Here is an 18,884-nt window from a genome sequence, read left to right on the forward strand (position 1 = left end):
CAGGATACCCCATTACATTTACTAATCATGTTTCCTCAGGCTTCTCTACACTGTGACAGTTTTGCAGACTTGCCTTGTTTTTGATGGCCTTGATAGTTTTGAGGAGCACTGGTCACATGTTTTGTAGAATGCTCCTCAATTTGGGTTTGTCTGACGTTTTCCTCAGGTTTAGCCTAGGATTATGGGTTTTGGGGAGGAAGGTTCCAAAGGAAAAGTGCCATTTTCATCACATTGTATGAAGGGTACTCAATACTATCAATATGACTTGAACGTTGTCAATGTTGACCTTCAACACCTAGCCCAGGTAGTGTTCAGATTCCTCTGCTGCCTCTGTGTGGTTTTTATACTCAGCTGGTTTACTACATACACTGAAATGGGAATATGTGCAGCAAATTCTTTCAACCATGTTCTCTTCACGATAGAATTAGACACTTTGGCCTCTTGATGAGGATTTTGTGAAATAGCTGAAAGATACACATTTAATGTCATCCCAGCACTCCTAGTGATTTTGGTTTTGCTGTCCTCTTTTATGTTTCTTGAGCATTAGGCTCTCACTGAAGGAGACACAGGTCCAAGGCTGTCTTTGGCTGGGGTTTGGAAGGAAAATAGAGCACTAGGGTCACACAGTTGTGCTCCTGTCGTTGCATGCTTCCGGATTCCAAGCTCGAGACTAAACTTACTATTCCTTAGTTCAGTTTTGCTTTATTCTGTGGTTAGCATTTTATGGCAATTAAACATTTTTCTTGCTGCTCTTGAGTGCATTTAGCAAAAATGTACTTGATAATCACCTTGTGGCATAACGGTGGATGAGCAGGCCCATTAAGCATTGGTAAGTCCACTGCCCTATTTGCAGACCATCACTAAGATGGAAAGGAATTCCAGTATGGTGTAGGGAGAATTTTTGTGCCATCAACCTAAGCTGCAAACCACAACCGCTCATCTCTCATACTTCACAGAAGTTGTATAAAACCTGAGAAACAATCTTTTAATAAGGAATCAGACTCCTACACTATGTCAATCTATTTGAAACATTTGAATATAGAACACAAAGAGATCTCTAAAACTCAGAGACCATCTGTTGCCTTTGTGGGCCTGGAGATATCATGAGGATGTGACACAGACTTCCTTTTACTTAAATTTCTGTGATGAGAATGTGAAAACTTTTCATTTTAGAATTGAAATTCACTTACCTTACTCAAGCAATAATGTTTCCTAGCCCTCAAAAATGAACAGAATGAGTGGTCCTGGAAGTTTAAACTCAGACCTACATTGTCAATAGGAAAATAAGGTCGAGGCCCATTCTTTTAATGCTTTCTCTTCTACAGCCCCAAAGGACTTTATTTTTCAACCCTGTCTTGGCTGAATATGGAACGCATGTTTCTGTCTCCCCCATATCTGCATCATGTAGACAGCTTCAGTGTGAATTTGACTTTAAGCAGCTGAACGAGTGAAGAATTTACTGCCCATTCAGGCATTATTTTTCTGTTTCTACGTGGTCCAGTTCTCTGCCCATTGCTAGGATGTTTGGTGATATGGTGGTGTGAAGCAACATTTGGGGACAAGCAGCATGGCACTGAGAAAGCACCTTTGGATGGGAAATCCTATAGCCTGGGTTTCCTAGGTCTCTCTGGCACTTCTAATGCTACGACCCTGGGCAAGATCCTAACCTTTGATTCTCAGTTTCCTGTGGGGCGATGAGGAGACAATTACAGCTGCCTTGCCCCTACCCTCAGAAAGGTCTTTTCAGGATCCAGTGCATGGTAATTGTGCGAATGGATTAAAAACCACCGAGGGCTGGACAGTCAAAGGAAAAGAAAGAGTGGTAGTCTGTAGAGGGGCAAGGAAAAGTCTACGAGAATCCTTCCCACCTACACCACTACCTATACCACAGTGCAGGGTGTGGTGAAGATTTCTGCTATTAAAGAAAGTGAATCGGCAGGACAGAGGAGAGAGTGAATTTATCGATACTGTTGACATCTCCATGCCAAGAGCTTAGATTACAAATGCACTTCAGTGGCATCAGGGTCCCTGAGAAGCACCACTAGTTGTTTCACAAAAGCCTGATGACAGTAATCATGATGATCAGGAATGTACTGTAGAAAATGAAAGCTGGATTACATGATTTTTAGGATTCTTCCTGGCTTTGAAATTCTATGGATGGCCAACTTAAAATAATCAAACCAATTTCTTCAACTGAAGTAATCTATAGACCAATGGGGGAGAAACAAATAAAAATAGATATATTAAAATACTTTGAATAATTAATGTGTATTCACATTTTAAAAATTTCCACTTTCAAGATGGGAACAGGAACACAGAACTAACTGTGTACCAGATGCGGTCCTAAGCGCCACCCTAACTCATCAGTCTTCACCATAGCTTTAGCAGGACGAGGGAACTGAGGCACAGAGGGAAAAATAACTGGACTGAGGTCACCTGGCTGGTTTTGGGGAGCCAGGACTTGGACAAAGACAGTCCAACTATAAATTTGAAACAAAAAATATGTTGGGATGGTGGTGCCTGGGTGGCTCAGTCGGTTAAACGTCTGCCTTTGGTTGAGGTCATGATCCTGGGGTCCTGGGATAGAGCCCCGCATCGGGCTCCCTGCTCCGTGGGGAGCCTGCTTCTCCCTCTGCCTGCTGGTCCCTCTGCTCGTGCTCTCTCGCTTGCTCTCGCTCTATCTTAAAAATAAATAAAAATCTTTAAAAAAAAAGCAGGTTGGGATGATGTCACTAATCGACTCAAGGAAAAGAAATAGCTGTTTGAACAATTAGAAAAAGAGTGGAAATAAAAAGAGAGGAGTGGCTAACACAAATTGATAATCCGGTACCAGTAAACTGTTCAACTATTCAAACACAAATAGGAAGTGCTTTTGATCATATTAAGTAGACTTGCTTTCTCATTGGCTCCAGCACTTTCATTGTACCAGATCATTCATAGTTGAATGCCATCAGGTTTTGACTAAAGAAACCACTGGTGTTGTGAGTACACAAAAATTACTATGTTCCATTTGTTTCCAATTTTTTTCTTGTGTTCGTGGATATTAAGTGTTTATTTTTTTCAGGTTTCAGCTTTCTACTTCTACATTTCTCTCCCTGGATACTCATGAGAAATTGCTGTAGCTATGACAGGTTGCATGGTTTTTTTCCCCCTCTGCGAGCTCAATTTGCATATTATTGTATCATATGACATTTTGAATCAAGTGCCGCTAGTACCAAGCTGCTATGGGCAGCTGATGTCAAAAATATCCATTAGAACACTTCTCAGCATGCAAGTGAGAGCACTTCAGATCACAGGGACAGAATTTCCAGCCACTGTGCTTTTCTTTTTTGCATAATATAAGCAAAAAGAGTGCAAAACAAAAGGAGATTTATTAGAAAATAATGCCTTGGAAAAAATGTTGTAAAACACGCGATTCATCATTTATGAAGGTCGTGTGAAATTCAGCTCTGTGTTATAGATACCACCCCAGAGGCCTTGGCCTCCTTCTTTTCTCTTGTCCCAAATGCTGTTTTTCAAGTGGCATCTTTCTTCGGTGTTTGATTTCATTCGGGGGCAAACTCTTTACACATCTGGAAGTAAGCAATACCCTCATGAGGGAACCATGAAATGAGATGAGCACCTACATTTGCCTCTGATATGACCCCTTTATGCAAATGGGCCAGTCAGGACAAATGCAGTCCTTGTGGTAGCAGCAAGGGGGATGGGAGGCATGGAAGGCTTTCTTCTCTAAAGGAGGACAATTAAAAAAACAAATTCAGTAAGTCAGTTTTGTCATTTTCTAATATTAAGAGTGCTGAGCCTGCAACCATCAGCAAATTTCTTATACATGAATTCATTTTACAAAGTGAACACCGAGACTCGGTAGCCAACTGACAAGATGCCAGAAAATGTCATGGTAGAGAAGAGGGAGCCTTTCAGTAGCAGTTTTGAACACCTGACCTCTCACTTGCAGTGTCTTCTGGAGGAAGAAACATGGAGCTCATTGATTGAGCGTGAGGATGGAAAAGTGGGATTGGTGGGGAACTGCAATTTGCAGATTCTTTTTCTACTGTCTGAAACACTGGAGGTTAATAACCTTGCCTCCATTCTTCACTGACCCTGGGAAGACCATGAGCAAAGGGCTGGAGCTGGGCAAAGGTCATTTTCATCTCAGCTTGATGAATACATACCAAGTGCCCTTGAAATCTGCAGTTCCTGCTCAAAGTGCTGTGACCTCAGTCTCCTAGAGAGGGCCAAAGTCACATGTGTCCACCGAAGAAATCAGGGCTGTTGCTGTGGTCTACTCTGTTCCAAAGAGATGCCAGAACCCCCCTTGGCTCTCACTGTGGTCTTCCACTTTACTTGCCCCACTATTCATTGTCTCGGTTGACTCCATATCTTTAAAAAATGTGTTCATATAGAGATGTTTCTTATCCTGCTCAGTCTCAAGCCGTTGCTATAGGTGCAGTGATTTCTCCCGTCTGGTGTATATTTGGCTAACTCTTGAGTTGGAAATCAAAACATCTTACCCGAGCCTTAAAGGAAGAGCTAAGAATTCATGTTTATTGAGTATTTCACATGTAGTTGACATTGTAGTAAATACTCTATATATGGAAGGCCAGAACAAGCTGATGTGCTGATCTTTTAAAAAAATAATAATCTAATCTGTGGAAGTGGCTTACGATACTGATCTCACGTTTTCCTGTTACATTTGAAATTCTGGAAGATAATAATGTGAAAGATTTACCCTCAAGAAGAATAATATATTTGAATCTTCTGCTTTGAAAAGACATAGAAATTTCCATATTTATTTTGCTCTGGAGTGTATATTAGGAAATGTTTGGCAGGTAAAATTTGAGTTCCTTTAAACGCCATGAGTTGTTGTCAGTTCATTTAAATTAATGAAAAATAGACCTTTTATTAACAAAATTTAGGATGTCATTAGAAGCACATTATCAAGCCGTTTTCAAAAACCTTTCGAAGACTTACAAACGGGAAGGCTAGTTTTGGATTGGCCACTGATTCATGTTAACAAATAAATGCAAGCCAGAGGAACAGGTTTTCACTGGCTCTGCTTAGCTGGTCTCTCTGCAGCGGTTGGGTTTGGGTGACCCGGGGTCACAAGCCAGGCTGGCTCTAAATCAAATAACTGTAGAGTCAGCATTAATGTGCTGACTCATTTCAGTGACTCCAAAGCATCTCTCTTCTCTTTCAAGCACCTCCAACTTGTGTACAGAGAAGACTGAGTGGGCAAGCAGGTGGTGTGGCCTGGGTCCTACACTGCCAGTCGTGGTGGTCAAAACGAGTGTGGGGGGACACCTGCTCAAGAACCTGTTGAATCCTTCCAGGTACACGGTAGCCTCCAGCTTCTGAGCTCTGTCTTTCTTGCCAGCCTCATTCTTAGGATCCCATATTATGCACATTAGATTCTTGAAATTTTGGCCTCAGTTTTTCCAGTATAGCTTGATGTCATGTGAGGCTCCTTAGCTTGGTGGTTGATGACTATCTGGTTCTAGAAAGTTTTATTTATCAACCCATCTATTTTAATTTGTATTTATGTATTTATGTATTTTGTTGAACAGATAACAGATTCTTGAGATGGGTGAGAAATAAGCTCCTCTAGGCTTCTCTTAGCACCACTGTGAAATCTTCTCTGCTTTTTTCTCCCAAACCTTCTGAACATGCTAGCAAGTTCCTCTGTGTTCCACTGAGAGCCCTGAATATGGTTCCTCTTCTCTGAAGATAGGATCAAGCCCAGTGTATAAAATGCCCTGAAACGTGTTAATTCCAAAAGAAGAAAATGCTTAGTTTTAACTTTTAAATGATAGTTCACATAGGAATGAAGGAAATTCATAAGGTTATTTTGAGTTAGTGAGTCGGTAGATAGTTTCAACAGTCTGTAGCTGAAAAGTTAGAGAATCTCTATCAGTCACCCTTTTTAGCAAGATCATCTTTTTACTGCTTTTAGAATCATACCCAAGAAAACATGCAGCTTACTAAAAAATAATATTGCTCAATTTCTGCCCTCTCTTTGTTTTGATTTTTAAAAATTGGTATGTGAGTGCTCCCTTCGGCGGCACATGTACTAACATTGGAATGATGCGGAGAAGATTCGCATGGCTGCTATGCAAGGATAATGTATAAAATTTTTATGTGAAAGTGATACAAAGTGAAAAAGAATGATGCCGTTTTTGAAAATAGTATTGGTTATATAATTTCTATTTGACTTCGGCAACATTGTATGTTCCACTAAAGGATAATTACAAACTATATGGGTTTGCATGGGTCCATTGAGCAGTTCTCACTCACAAGGTGGCTCTCTGTTGCTGCCATGTCATCTCTAGGGCACATAGTCCGGGCAAGGGATGGTGACAACTGTGTAGGCTAAAACAACGAAGTGATCCGAAGGCAGGATCGGGAGGGACAAGGCAGTCAAACTGCTGGGGAAGGGTGACGTGGCCTTGGACCTAGCTCAGGGTTGTACCCTATCACTCACTCCAGACATGAGTTCAAGACTACAGCCAAGACTTGCATATGCAGAGAAGCATGATGCCACATTGAGGCTGGATTCAGGCACAGCACTAGAATTTAATGGAAAAATTGGTAGTTGGCACCAGAACAAGTTTGACCAGAGAGCCAAAGATGAGCTGTTCCTCTGAACTTCAGGGGTTGGGGACTCCTGCGTCCAGAGGCTGGACTGTCAGGGGAAGGGCTGTGGCAGTTTTAGTACCGAGCCATGTGGGTGTCCTTGGCACTTACTGGCACTACAGTAGGAAAAGAAAACCGACAGATTCAGAGTAGAGAGAAAAATGCTGGAAGGTACACACTTTTAAAAATGAGAAAAGACACCACCTGTTCAGATATATGAAATGATAGAAATATATTTTACTCCATAAATAAGCACAAAATGCTTATTACTGTGCTATGGGGTGACTATTTAAAATTTATGAGAATAATACTTCTCTTCTGAGGGATTCGAAGTACTTTTGTTTTGATTTTCTAAATGTTATTATAGAATAGTAAAAAAAAAAAAACACCAAGAAAGTAAGTATCTTGGTCTGCATTTAGAATTCTTACAAAGTTGAATCAGTTTGAATTCAGCTTTGAACTTTGAATCAGTTTTCCTCTTAATTGTTGAGAATATGAGGATATGTGAGGATAAGACTGTCCTAATTATGGCAAATTATTGCATGAGTTTGCAACCAGCTATAGTCCGCAGGCTTACATGAACACAGACCACTTTCTCAGTCTTTCCTGATCGTGATTGAAGGAAATTAAAAAGCTAGATAAAATAAAATTATTGTTTCAAAGTGGTGTGGATATAAAATAAAATGCCGGGGTAACATAGAAGAGCCTTTGAATTTTTAGATTCGTAGAGAGATTCAACTTGAAAGGCTACTTTATCCTTTGATGCGAACGTTTTTTTATCACCCATCCTCAAAAGATTTTAGTTCATTTGTGTAACTTCAAAAGATTCTCATTTATTCACTGATCAAACAATTATTGAGTGTCTACAGTGCGTCAGACACTGTGCCTGATGCTTGGTACAGAAGATGATTAAAGAGGGGCGCCTGGGTGGCGCAGTCAGTTAAGCGTCTGCCATCCGCTCAGGTCATGATCTCAGGGTCCTGGGATCGAGTCCCACATCAAGCTCCCTGCTCAGCAGGGAGTCTGCCTCTCCCTCTGCCTTCTCCCTGCTTGTGCTTTCTCTCTCTCTCTCCTTCTCTCTCTATCAAATAAATAAATAAAATCTTAAAAGAAGATGATTAAAGAGAATTTCTAGCATGCTCAAGTAGTGGCAAGATAGAGGGAGAAAAGTGGAACTCCAGCAACCAAAGGATTATTCTCCCAAAGATAAAATTTTGTAGGGGGCGAGTGGTTTAATGGAGAAGTGAAAGGACTAATATTCTATGCATAGTAACAATAATTTTATCAGTCTCTCAGCTTTAAAATTCTATTTGGTGTCTTTTTGTGTCATCTTGTCCATTTATATTAAAAGCAAAAGCATTAATTTTTAAAATTAATTTTTAAATTAATTTTTTAAAATTAAACATTCAGTATTAGACATTTGATTAGACATTAGACTAAGATATTTTCTCATTATAGAGATATAAATTGTTATGTGATCTGCCCTACAGTTCTGGTCTGAAATTTAAATAAATACAAGTAAAAAATATTTGGGGAGGAGAAGAAAAAAAAGGACATGGCATCAATAGAGATGTTTTCACAAATAATTACCAAACAATTTACATGTCTTTTAAACAGTTCCTATGGAACAGATTTGTTCACTGTGATTATATCCCAAATAATGTCATAAATTAAGGTGGCTTGGAGATCTAGGCCCAGTGACATTTAACTTCACATGCTCAGTGTAATGCCAGACAGAACACATGCAAGCATGCAGTATACATATGCAACGTTTTCAGAAAGGTCAGATCAAACCCAGAATATATTTATGCAAGGGACTTGGTAGCCTTGAATTACAAGCCTTCTTCCTAATTGCTATCACTATTCAAACTCAAATTTATGAACTGTGGTCAGCTATGTGTTAGAGATAGGGAAGACTGACTAGGAACAAAACATATGCCTTATGTCCTCACCAGGCGTGAAGGAAGGAAGAAGATGTTTGTCTTCCTTAGAAATGAATCCCAAGGGTAGTGTTCATAGCATGGCTTCTGTGGAATTACACAAAGTGCTTTAGGCACTTTATATTATTAAAGATTATCCATTTAAAATAACAAATACTAGGTTATAATCATAATCTTTTGTTGTTAATACCACAATTTCTGACTCAACAGTGAAGTAATTAATCAATAAAGATTTATTGAGTACTTTTTGTGGACCACAAATGAATGGGTTGATGGTTTAAAAAGTAGGGTAACACATAAATTATGGCTTTCATTGATACATTCATTTAACAAATATCCATTAGGCATTTTGTACAAGCGATCCACAATAATGAGCATTATGAGTGATAGAGGGAAGTAATCCTACATGGTTTTTGACCACAGAAAATTGCCAGGCGAGATGCTCATGCAAAAAAACAAAACATTTCAATGAAATATATGACTCTGTGCAATATGCAGATAATAAATATTGTGTCTATTTTAGCCTTTAAAAGGAAAAGAGGGATTTTGTGGAAGAGGAGCAACTTGATCAGTTTCTGTGTGATGGGGACACTTTGAGGAGCAGGGACTTTATTTCAAGGGGTACAAGGGAGTAGTGGTGGGGAGAATGGAATAAGCAGAGGTGGTGTTGGGAAGGAAATGCTCATAATGCATTCAGGAGAGAGGATGTAGACACATTTGGTTAGAATAGTCAGTGACTGTCTATGATCCTTGGTCCCTTAGATTAAACACCCACAGGTGGGATTACTAAACTCCATCTATAAAGTTGGAACCTGCCCTAAACAGTGACACCAATTTTGCCCTTAGTCAGAGAACGTTCTAAGAATCCCTAACCCATGCTTCAGAGACATAGTTGTTTTGTATTTTTTTTTTCCTTCTGCTGCTGCAGAATAACAAAACAGAGAAAAATTCTGGGCAAAGATTGTGTGATATTAATTCTTAATGTAACTTTCCAAATTGTTCAGAAACCAAGTTTATTATTTGTAAACTTGGTATGATAAAAAGTACTAATGAGCATTTAACCCAGCAATCATTAGCTCACCCTGATTCTGGAAATGCATGTATGTAAATCATTCCAAGATACTTCTCTAGACTTTTTATCATCTCCAGGAAAACAGCTTCCATGAATATATTTCATATAGTACACACATGTACAATCTGGAAATTCTTCTTAATGAAGTAGTGAAATAGCCCTTGAAGCAACATTCATAATCGAAAGAATTGTTCTAATCTGGGTACCAAGAACATTCATCAAGTCACCAAGGGGACTATTATGGGTTTATGAATATAATCCTTTACTCTATGAAAAATTTTCTCTGACATCAGGAGGGTACAAGTTTGTAGCTATAATTTCTAAATGAATATACATGTTCAATTAATGGTCCTCCAAGATTTCTTCTTTTATGCCTTTCATGACTTTTCTTTGCCTTTTTGCAAAATATGTAACATATACAGCTCAAAGTGGTGAGACAAACACACACGCACATACACACACACAGAACGAGAGCACTAAAGATCTATAAACATTGTTTGCAATAAACAATGATTGTATTAATTATTTAGAGTCTTTTGTACTCATCAGTTAGTAAGAAATATCATTTAAAATTTTTAAGTAGGATTGTTTGCATTAAAACCATGAATAGAAAAATTAAAAAAATGAACAAGCATTTGGTTTTGAAATCTCCATTGAAATACTTTAATTTTATGTTTCTATTATTTTATAGCTGACACATACCCTCAAGTGGGGTCCTGGTTACTTGTAATAAATTCATAGTGGTATTTAATTTAAAAAATTCACATTGAAATTAGCATAGCAAGTTCACTTCTGAAAACTCTAGAGCAGAAACATATCTTACAGAGCATCTAGCCTAATTCCTTTTTTTAAAATGAGGAATTGTAGCAAGGGGTAGTTGTACTGTTTATTTCCTGGTGTTTGTATTATGCTAAGGTTAAACTTTAGGCAAAGTATAATTTGCTAATGAGTTTTTTCTTAGGACTTTGCCATATTTATCCTCATTAGGTTTTTCTTTTATCCAGAAACACTCAATGATTCCCTTAGTCAACAAATTTTATTGAGGACTTACCTCCTGTACACTTCATGGAGGTGATGAGTAGATCAAGACAGTCTTAGGAAGTTTTATGATTGTTCTTTGTAAAACAGTTAAGATTTGGAGACCCTTAAGTGGGCTACCTGAAATACACTTGTGTGTGTGCAAGAGCTGTTTCCTAGAGTTTGAGACCATGCCGGACTCAGCTTATGTTAGAGTCCTGCTCTCTCAGTGGAAAAGGAAAAAGCACAAATCGACCCTAGTGTTTCCTGAAGTCCCAGTGCCAGTACTGTTTCTACAACATCCCTCTACTCTTCACCGTTGTTTTTGTCATATTAAAGATAATCCAGTGATACTCGCTTTTAGCTTGTGAAAGAAAGTGTCAGCAATTATTGACTACCTACTGCCTTCTGGTACTTTATATGCATTATTCCATTTAAACGCCACAATAATACTGCACTCTGCATATCATATCTTCATTTTACAATGGAAAAATTGAGATATGGAAAGGTTAACTGGCCCACCCAAGGTTACATTGCCTGTGAGTGGCAGCCTTGAATTTAGGATTAGAAAAGGAAATAAATTACTTAATATCACTTTATGTCTCCCTTATGAACATACACATGAGAGAAAAATAATTTTGATAGCATCTTTTCAACGTAGAATGTTTAAGGTGGATAATGAGTTCACAGAAAATATGTCAATGTAAATCTTTGAAAATACTTATATTTTCCAAGAATGGTCGGAATCTACACTAAATCTGAAGGATATGGAAAAATAAAACTTATGGCAAAGCACTGTTTTTCACTGTGAACTTTTGGATAATGCTAGTAAAGCACTTCTTTATAGTTTGCTTAATATATGTCCTCCATGATCTCATTCATGTTCATCAGGTCTTTAAGCCAACATGCCCCCAAATGGTTTCTATAGATATTGTAGCAGAAATTACTAGTTCTCCTCTCTCTATTCTCCTCTTCTTTTATAGCAGTAAATATTTTAGCTAAGTACATGACCATGTCCCTAAAGACTATTTCTTAGCCTCCCTTGGAGCTAGTTGGCATTCATGTGATGAGGCCACACCCAATGAGACATGAATGAAAATGGGGTGAACAATTTCCAAGGCGTTTGCTGAAAATAGAAGGAATAGTATGTCCACTTCTCTTTTTTCCATGGGATGGAGTGTGAAAGTGATGGCAGGAGTTGGAACAGTCAGGATATGGAATGTTGCCCACTGAGGACTACAGAGCCACAAGATAAAAGGAGCTTGGTCCCTCATGCCTTGGAACCACCATGTCAGTTTCAGATTGCTTGGCTTCCTTGGAGAAAGAGATCGACTTCTGCCTTGTTGAAGCCACTACATATTTTTACATTGACAAACTGTATCTTAACCTTCTCAGATATTAATAAGTATGACTTAAGAAAAGGGGTCTGTGGGTAAGACTATTTGGCAAACATTTACATAAAAAAGTAGAAAGTTTTTATTTTTAATTGCAGGACTTTTCAGAGCTCGTGTTGTATGAGTTTTTGGAGTAAATTTCGAAGGGGAGGTATGCAGCATTTCTATTTTTTTTATTATGAAGGTCATTTTTAAAATGGGGCACCCTATGGACTTATATACGTGGAATGCATTTTGAGAGCTGCAACTGTAGGAGACACAACTTTGGGAAGCTCTTAGTGACTGAACTTAAGATAAATGTTGAGGGTGGTACACTGAAGGTAGATGTGGGGACGAGGAAATTTTGGTCTACAGAGCCATTCTGTTTAACATATTGTTAGGGAGCGTCAAGTGTTGTGGAGATACAGATACACTTCTCTAGAAGGAAAGGGAAATCAATTATTGTTACAGTTGCTCAGCTAATTATGATGTTAAGATAGATGAAATAATTTCTAAATAACAGGTGGCCCTATGATCAGCAATTGCACTACCAGGTATTTACCCCCAAAATACAAAAATACTAATTCAAAGGGTTACATGCCCCAATGTTTATAGCAGCATTATCTACAATAGCCAAACTATGGAAGCAGCCCAAGTGTCCATCCACTGAGGAATGAATAAAGAAGATGTGTTTTATATACACAATGCAATATTATTCAGCCATAAAGAAGAATGAAATCTTATCATTTGCAATGAAGTGGGTGGAGCTAGAGAATATTATGCTAGGTGAAATAAGTCAGAGAAAGACAAATACCATATGATTTCACTCATATGTGGAATTTAAGAAACAAAACAAATGACCAAACAGAAAAAAAAAAAAAGAGAAAAGACAAACTAAGAAACAGACTTTTAAACCATAAAGAACAAACTGCTGGTTATCAGAGGGGAGGTGGGAGGAGGATGGGTTAAGTAGGTGATGGGGATTAAGGAGGGCACTTGTTGTGATGATCACTGGGTGTTGAAGTGTTGAATCACTGTATTGTACACCTGAAACTAATATAACACTGTATGTTATCTAAGTGGAATATAAATAAAAACTGAAAAAAAGATGTGGCTCAGGTGGTTGCTTATGTGATGATTTATAATGACATAGGGACAGGAGGAGGAGCAAGATTGGAATCTCTGGCATCTTCTGAATTTATGTGTGGGTGGAGTTTATCCATTATTACATGGCTAGAAGATTCCATGTTTGCAGTGCCAATGTCTGGTTTTGTTTCCTTAGTATAGCTGTAGAGGTGCTGGTGGAGGAAAGCTAAATCCTGGCAGAGCATCCCTTGTCTCCACTGGTTGGGACATGGAGATCCTGAGTTATCTGGTGAGATACCTAGAGAGACAGGTGCAGCATGCTTTTGGAAAGTAGAGATTGGAAGTAGAGTTAGAAGCTGGGAGAGACAAGATATCTGGAGAGGTATCTCAGTGACAGGTGAAGCATGGCAAGCAGGGGGGATAAGCAAACAAAATGAAGGATAGGATCTGGAAACAAAGAATTTCAGGCACTTGTGGAGAAAGAAGAACCTCATAATGACTGAGAAGTTAGGATCGGAGTAATAATGGAATGCGCAGGAAAAACAGAGTCAAGGATTCTAAGGTGGGGTGAATAGTCTAATGACAAGGCTTTGGTCAATGTTCTGGCACTGAGGGATGAAAGAAAGGGATTGGGACAAAGGACAGATTGTAAATTTGCATAATTAGGAGGTTGTTGGTGAGCATGCTGGAGTTCAGGGCAGAGGAATGGTGGGGGTAGGGATTTGGTTGCTTTGCTTTGAAGAATGGATGACTGTGGAGAGAGAGATGAGGTGAGGCCAGAACATGCTACAACATATGTGTGACACATGCTTACTTCACTGGGCTGTTGAGTGGGGTTTTTAGGGAGGGGGCCACCCTTCACTGGACATTTTTAAATCCATGGAAATGTTCAAGGGACAGTGGCAGCACCACTGGGCGTACTTACTACCTTCCGAGACACTCAGAGGCTGCACCCAGGAAATTCAGTTTTGACCCTACTCTGTTTATAGCCAATAAAAGGAATGTTTTACTTTTCATCAAAACAATGACTTAATTTCATTTAGAATGCATTTAAAATTATTTTATAATAAATAATACTCGTGAAGCCTCAAGCATCTGGAAAAAAATAGAAGGCCACAACAGAAATAGATGAAATCCAAATTCAGTTCCCCACGCACCTTGGAAAGTGCCTCTTTGTCCTATTCCTTTAATGCTTGTCAACTGGAGATTGCTTCTGTTCATTCTTGTAACCTTCCTGTTGGGTCCCTTTGAAGTTTACATAAATCTGACTTAAATTCCCAACTCCACACTCTGTAAAAACATCACCCTCTCCCCAATTCCTCTTACTTCCCAGGGGCTCATGTTCTCATATTCCCCCTAGATGTGTTTTCATATTTTTGCTGGGCTCTAGATCTGATTTTTATCTCAGCTGCTGGAGCCCTTCATACTTTTCTGTTCCATGCATGCTCAGAAGTGAAACCAAAACCACCATTCAAACAAGATATTGGTGTGTATGATGGCTTGCAGTGGTGAAGGTAGTTTTACGTCGCAGACCCAAACTCTGGCTTTGTTAATAACTCAGTGCCCTGACTTCCCTGCCACTTGGAATTTTTTTTACTGATCTCTTTTTCTGCACGATCAAACCTGTCTGTTATCTTGCTGTCCACTGTCCCCTCCACTCTCACTGACGACTTGGCCATCCTCCTCTCTAGATGCCTCCTTCACCCTCCAGATTCTGTTAGCATCCCGTGGAGCAGTCAAACTATCACTTGGTTTTGCTGTCTTCACATAAAGCATTCTCTCGGGTCACACTTCCCTGCTTACAGCAGTCTACCCAGAGATTTTCTTAAACCAAGATGGTTCTCTCCCTTAGGGGAACTCTGGTGCTGGCTGTTAAAATGACATTTTTTTTTTCAACCGGCTACATTATTTTTAAAGATAAATATGTTATTTATTCTTCAGTGGTTGACATGTCTGGAGACTGCTGAAATAATTGCCTATTTTCCCTGCAGCATGTGGTCTAAGTAGGGACTTATTTGAACAGATTGAATAAAGGAAATAATAATAATTATTTAATACGTACAGAGCTACAGCCCCAATATACTCAACTGACGCTTGTAACTGGTGTTTACCATGTAGAGAGCTTCCTCCCTGATATATTAAATCATCCACAGAGTACAGTTTTAGGCCTGGTCTCTGAGTATCACATCCCCAAGTCCATCTGTTTCCAGTAAGATGTAAACTCTGCAAGAAGTGTAACATTTGGGAGCAGACTCTGACGGCATCCTGTGTATTCAGTGGGAGCAGGGATGCTTGGATGCTTTCCAGGGGAGCCTAGGTACATTTCAAATGGAGTTCCCAAGGCATGTTCTTCTGAACAAGACCTTCGTAGTTGTATTATAAAAGCTTAGATGTTAAACTGCATTGTCTCTGAGGAGGGTTTTTTATTTTTTTTTTTTTATTTGCTTTGTTGGGGAGAGCAAGGCAGAAGAGAGAAAAAAATCACTTAGTATACATTAGTCACTGTACCAGCTGCTTTATTTGTGGTATTTGATTTCATCCCCTTGGTTGTGTCAAGGGAGAGGTTAACGTCCCTATTTTCAGATTAGAAACGTGGCACCTATTTTAGTATATGTGCTGCCGAAGCGAGCACTAGAAACGTGGCACCTAGAGAGATAAGGATCTCTTCTATGGTTGCGTCCAGAAAAGGGTCAAGTTAGAATTCACCTCAGCTCCAACTTGCCAGGATAGTCCCAAATACGGAAATCACAACGCTCCGTTATTCGCTTCTTGAGCTTAAAACTTCACATTCCTCTTCTTTCTTTCAAAAAAATATGAGAGACTGTGGATTGTGATTCTGCAAGAGGAAGAGTAAATGTCAGTTGTAGGGAGAATAAAACTGTTTCAATGAACGAGTCGAGTCACTGGACTATTTTCCTTTCTATGTGTTTTTTTTCTTCAAAAACTAGGTGTTATCCAAATACATGAATATTCCATGGTACTCTTCAAAATACTCTTACATGGCACTCTTCAAAATGGGAAATGTATTAAAATAGCATGCTTAATAAACACGTGATCTTGTTCTTTAGAGAGACGGTATACTTTCATGATCAGAGCAGGGCCTGGCCCCCACACTCGCGGGTTCGAATGCCTGATCGTCCCATGTTAACTGTGACCTTAGGGAAGTTACAGACGGTTCTTTCTGTGGCTTAGTCTCTTCTCTTCAAAGACGATAAAAGATAAGAAGAGTCCTATTTCATAAAGTTGTTGTGAAGATTAAAATGTGCAAATGTGTGGAAAGTGCTTAGAACAGTGTTTGGTATGTATGTAAGTAAGGGATCAATAAGTTCATTAGTATTGTGAGTTCGTGAGGGACAATAGACAATAGTAATAAAGACACTATATACATAACTCCCAGTTGGAATATTAAGAAGAATGCTGGCAACCAAACTGATTAAATAAAGTTACATGTAAATTTTGTTAAAATATTGCTAATTTAGTGTTATTTTAATAGCCAAAAGGTGGAAATAACCCGAAACCTAACAATAAAGAAATAGTTAAACACATAAGCTTGTATGTGATAGTAGCTAGTAAAATAAACGCATTGTGTGGAACAGGATTAAAACATTGTGTAAACCTTAATAAATCTTATCTTTCTATTTATCTGTCTGTCGATACATACCCATATAAAGGACTGGAAGGAAATACAGCTATAAGTTAACAATAGTCATTTCTCGGGGTGCCTGGGTGGCTCAGTGGGTTAAGTGTTTGACTCTTGATTTCGGCTCAGGTCACGATCTCAAGGTCCTGGGGTCTGGCTCTGCGCTCACAAGGAGTAGGCTTGTCTCCCTCTCCCTCTGCCCCTCCCCCTGCTCTCTCTCTTAAATAAATAGATAAATCTTAAAAAATAGTCATTTCTCAATAAAGCAGTTACAGGTAATTTATTTTTTTCTTCCGTAAGTTCTCAATATTTTTATAGTCATGAAAAACCATTGAAATAAATTAAAAAATAAGCCTAGTTGGTGTATGAGTCACAAAATACATAATATAGATTGTCACCCCATCTTCCTTCCCTAGACACTGTGCAAGCCACTGCAGGAGGGCTTCAGACCCACTCTGTGTTTACAGGTGGGCTCACTGTGCACTTCATCCTTACATCCCAGAGCACATGGTGCCAGACCTTCTGTATTTGGTGGAGTGTGATTCCCGCCCTCAAGATTGCTGTTTGCTTTCAATCATTTATCTTGAAAATTAACAAATGCACATTATGATAGGTGCTGAGAGGAGCTTTGAAGAGTAACACATACCCTGGAGTTTAATGAAATATATTCTTTTTGCACACAAAGTATATGTAGAGTGAAGCTTACCTCTGGGGGTTTGAAAATTCTGCATTTTAGAGTATCTTGATTTTGTTTTCTGAAGGAAAGATGCATTTTGAACCTATTCCCAGCCACTGCGTTAACTACCCAGAATGCTAATTAAATGCTTTAGCTCATAAAAAAGTAACTTTAGGAATGGCTAGGAGGTGATGTCAATGTATACTGTTGTTTTGTTCACTCTTATCTTAGAAGCTACCTTTCCAGAATTTTTAACTTGTCCACTGCTTATTCTCTGAGGGGCAGACCCTTGAGCCTCAGGAGATGGCCGCCAATTAGCTTTGCAATTCTACACAAACCATTTTATACCTCCTGGGCCTCTGTTTCTTCTTCTATGAAGAAAGGGACCCTTCAGAAATCTTAGCCTGTGACCAGGAAGCCTCTTTTCTTGGGCTGCAGATGTTAGTGGGATCGCCTGAAGGACTTAAGCTGCATTTGTGCTATTTCATTAGAATTCATTTATGGAGTCTGGTGGCAGAGACACTTAAGCTAAGGGATGGGTGGGTGGGCCCCCATCTTTCTGCAGTTCTTACAGGGGCACTTCGAAGACCCCTGTCAGCCTGCGAGAATCATTTATTCTAACGGTCACATTTGCTTCTGAGCCAATCATTTTGCGAAGTGAACTGAAGAGATGTGATCCAGCCGTGTATCATTTCCAGGCTAACTCAGATAATAATGACCTGGACAGGGATAGTAAGGATGTAAATTTTAAAAATACATGCCTTAAATGAGATCAATTACATAAGCAGGCTAAGAAGTCACTGAGGGCAGGACCACCTCTGTGGGTTCTCTTTAGCTGGTGAGAACTCGCATCAGAGAAGAGTTTGAATAGCTGTAAAATTTGTGAAAAAGGTACTCAGCATTCAACTTTGTTCCTGTTTCCCCTTGGTGAGATTCGTTAAGTGTTTGAGGTTGTGGAAGGTCTTCCCTCTCCTGGGATTCTCCTGGTGTGGGATGCTTTCCAGCAGGATAATGAAGGGCAAGAGAGCAGAGCCTGGGGCTGGCTTCCTAATCCTGCCTGGAGCCCTTCCCACCCACCCTGGGAAATGGAAGAGCGAGTCTGCAGGCACAAGCTGGACTGGTGAGTTAAGCTTAGGAGGGATCTTCTAAGTGACCCCCATAGGCATGGTATGGGATCAAATGCTGCTCCCACATGTGACGGAAGGCATCAGTGAGCTGCACACTCCTCAGGGGAGGGAGGGGAGTTTGAGACAGGAAGTAGATATGGGACAGTCTTTCCTTTCTGATAATGAGTGGTGGCTTTTCCAAGTTTTGGATAACTTTCAGCTTAAACACAACTTTAGAATTAAAACAAGGATGTATAAATTTAAGGCAAAGTAACATTGCGGTTGTTTAAAATAGGAATATAAAGCCAATAATGACTTCTAAAATAGACTTTCTTGACGGGCAT

The 18,884-nt window shown here is 39.4% G+C and overlaps 1 protein-coding gene and 1 non-coding gene across 2 annotated transcripts in view; both read left to right on the forward strand.

The window, feature by feature from the left end:
• FGF14 (fibroblast growth factor 14) overlaps positions 1-18,884 on the forward strand; it is a 600,820-nt gene that overhangs the window by 104,843 nt on the left and 477,093 nt on the right. The window lies entirely within an intron of this gene.
• Positions 6,044-6,150, forward strand: LOC118551969 (U6 spliceosomal RNA). Its single transcript, XR_004925314.1, has one exon. It is a non-coding gene; the product is annotated as a U6 spliceosomal RNA (small nuclear RNA).

The sequence above is a fragment of the Halichoerus grypus genome, chromosome 4, assembly GCF_964656455.1.
Source record: "Halichoerus grypus chromosome 4, mHalGry1.hap1.1, whole genome shotgun sequence".
Taxonomy (NCBI): Eukaryota; Metazoa; Chordata; class Mammalia; order Carnivora; family Phocidae; genus Halichoerus; species Halichoerus grypus.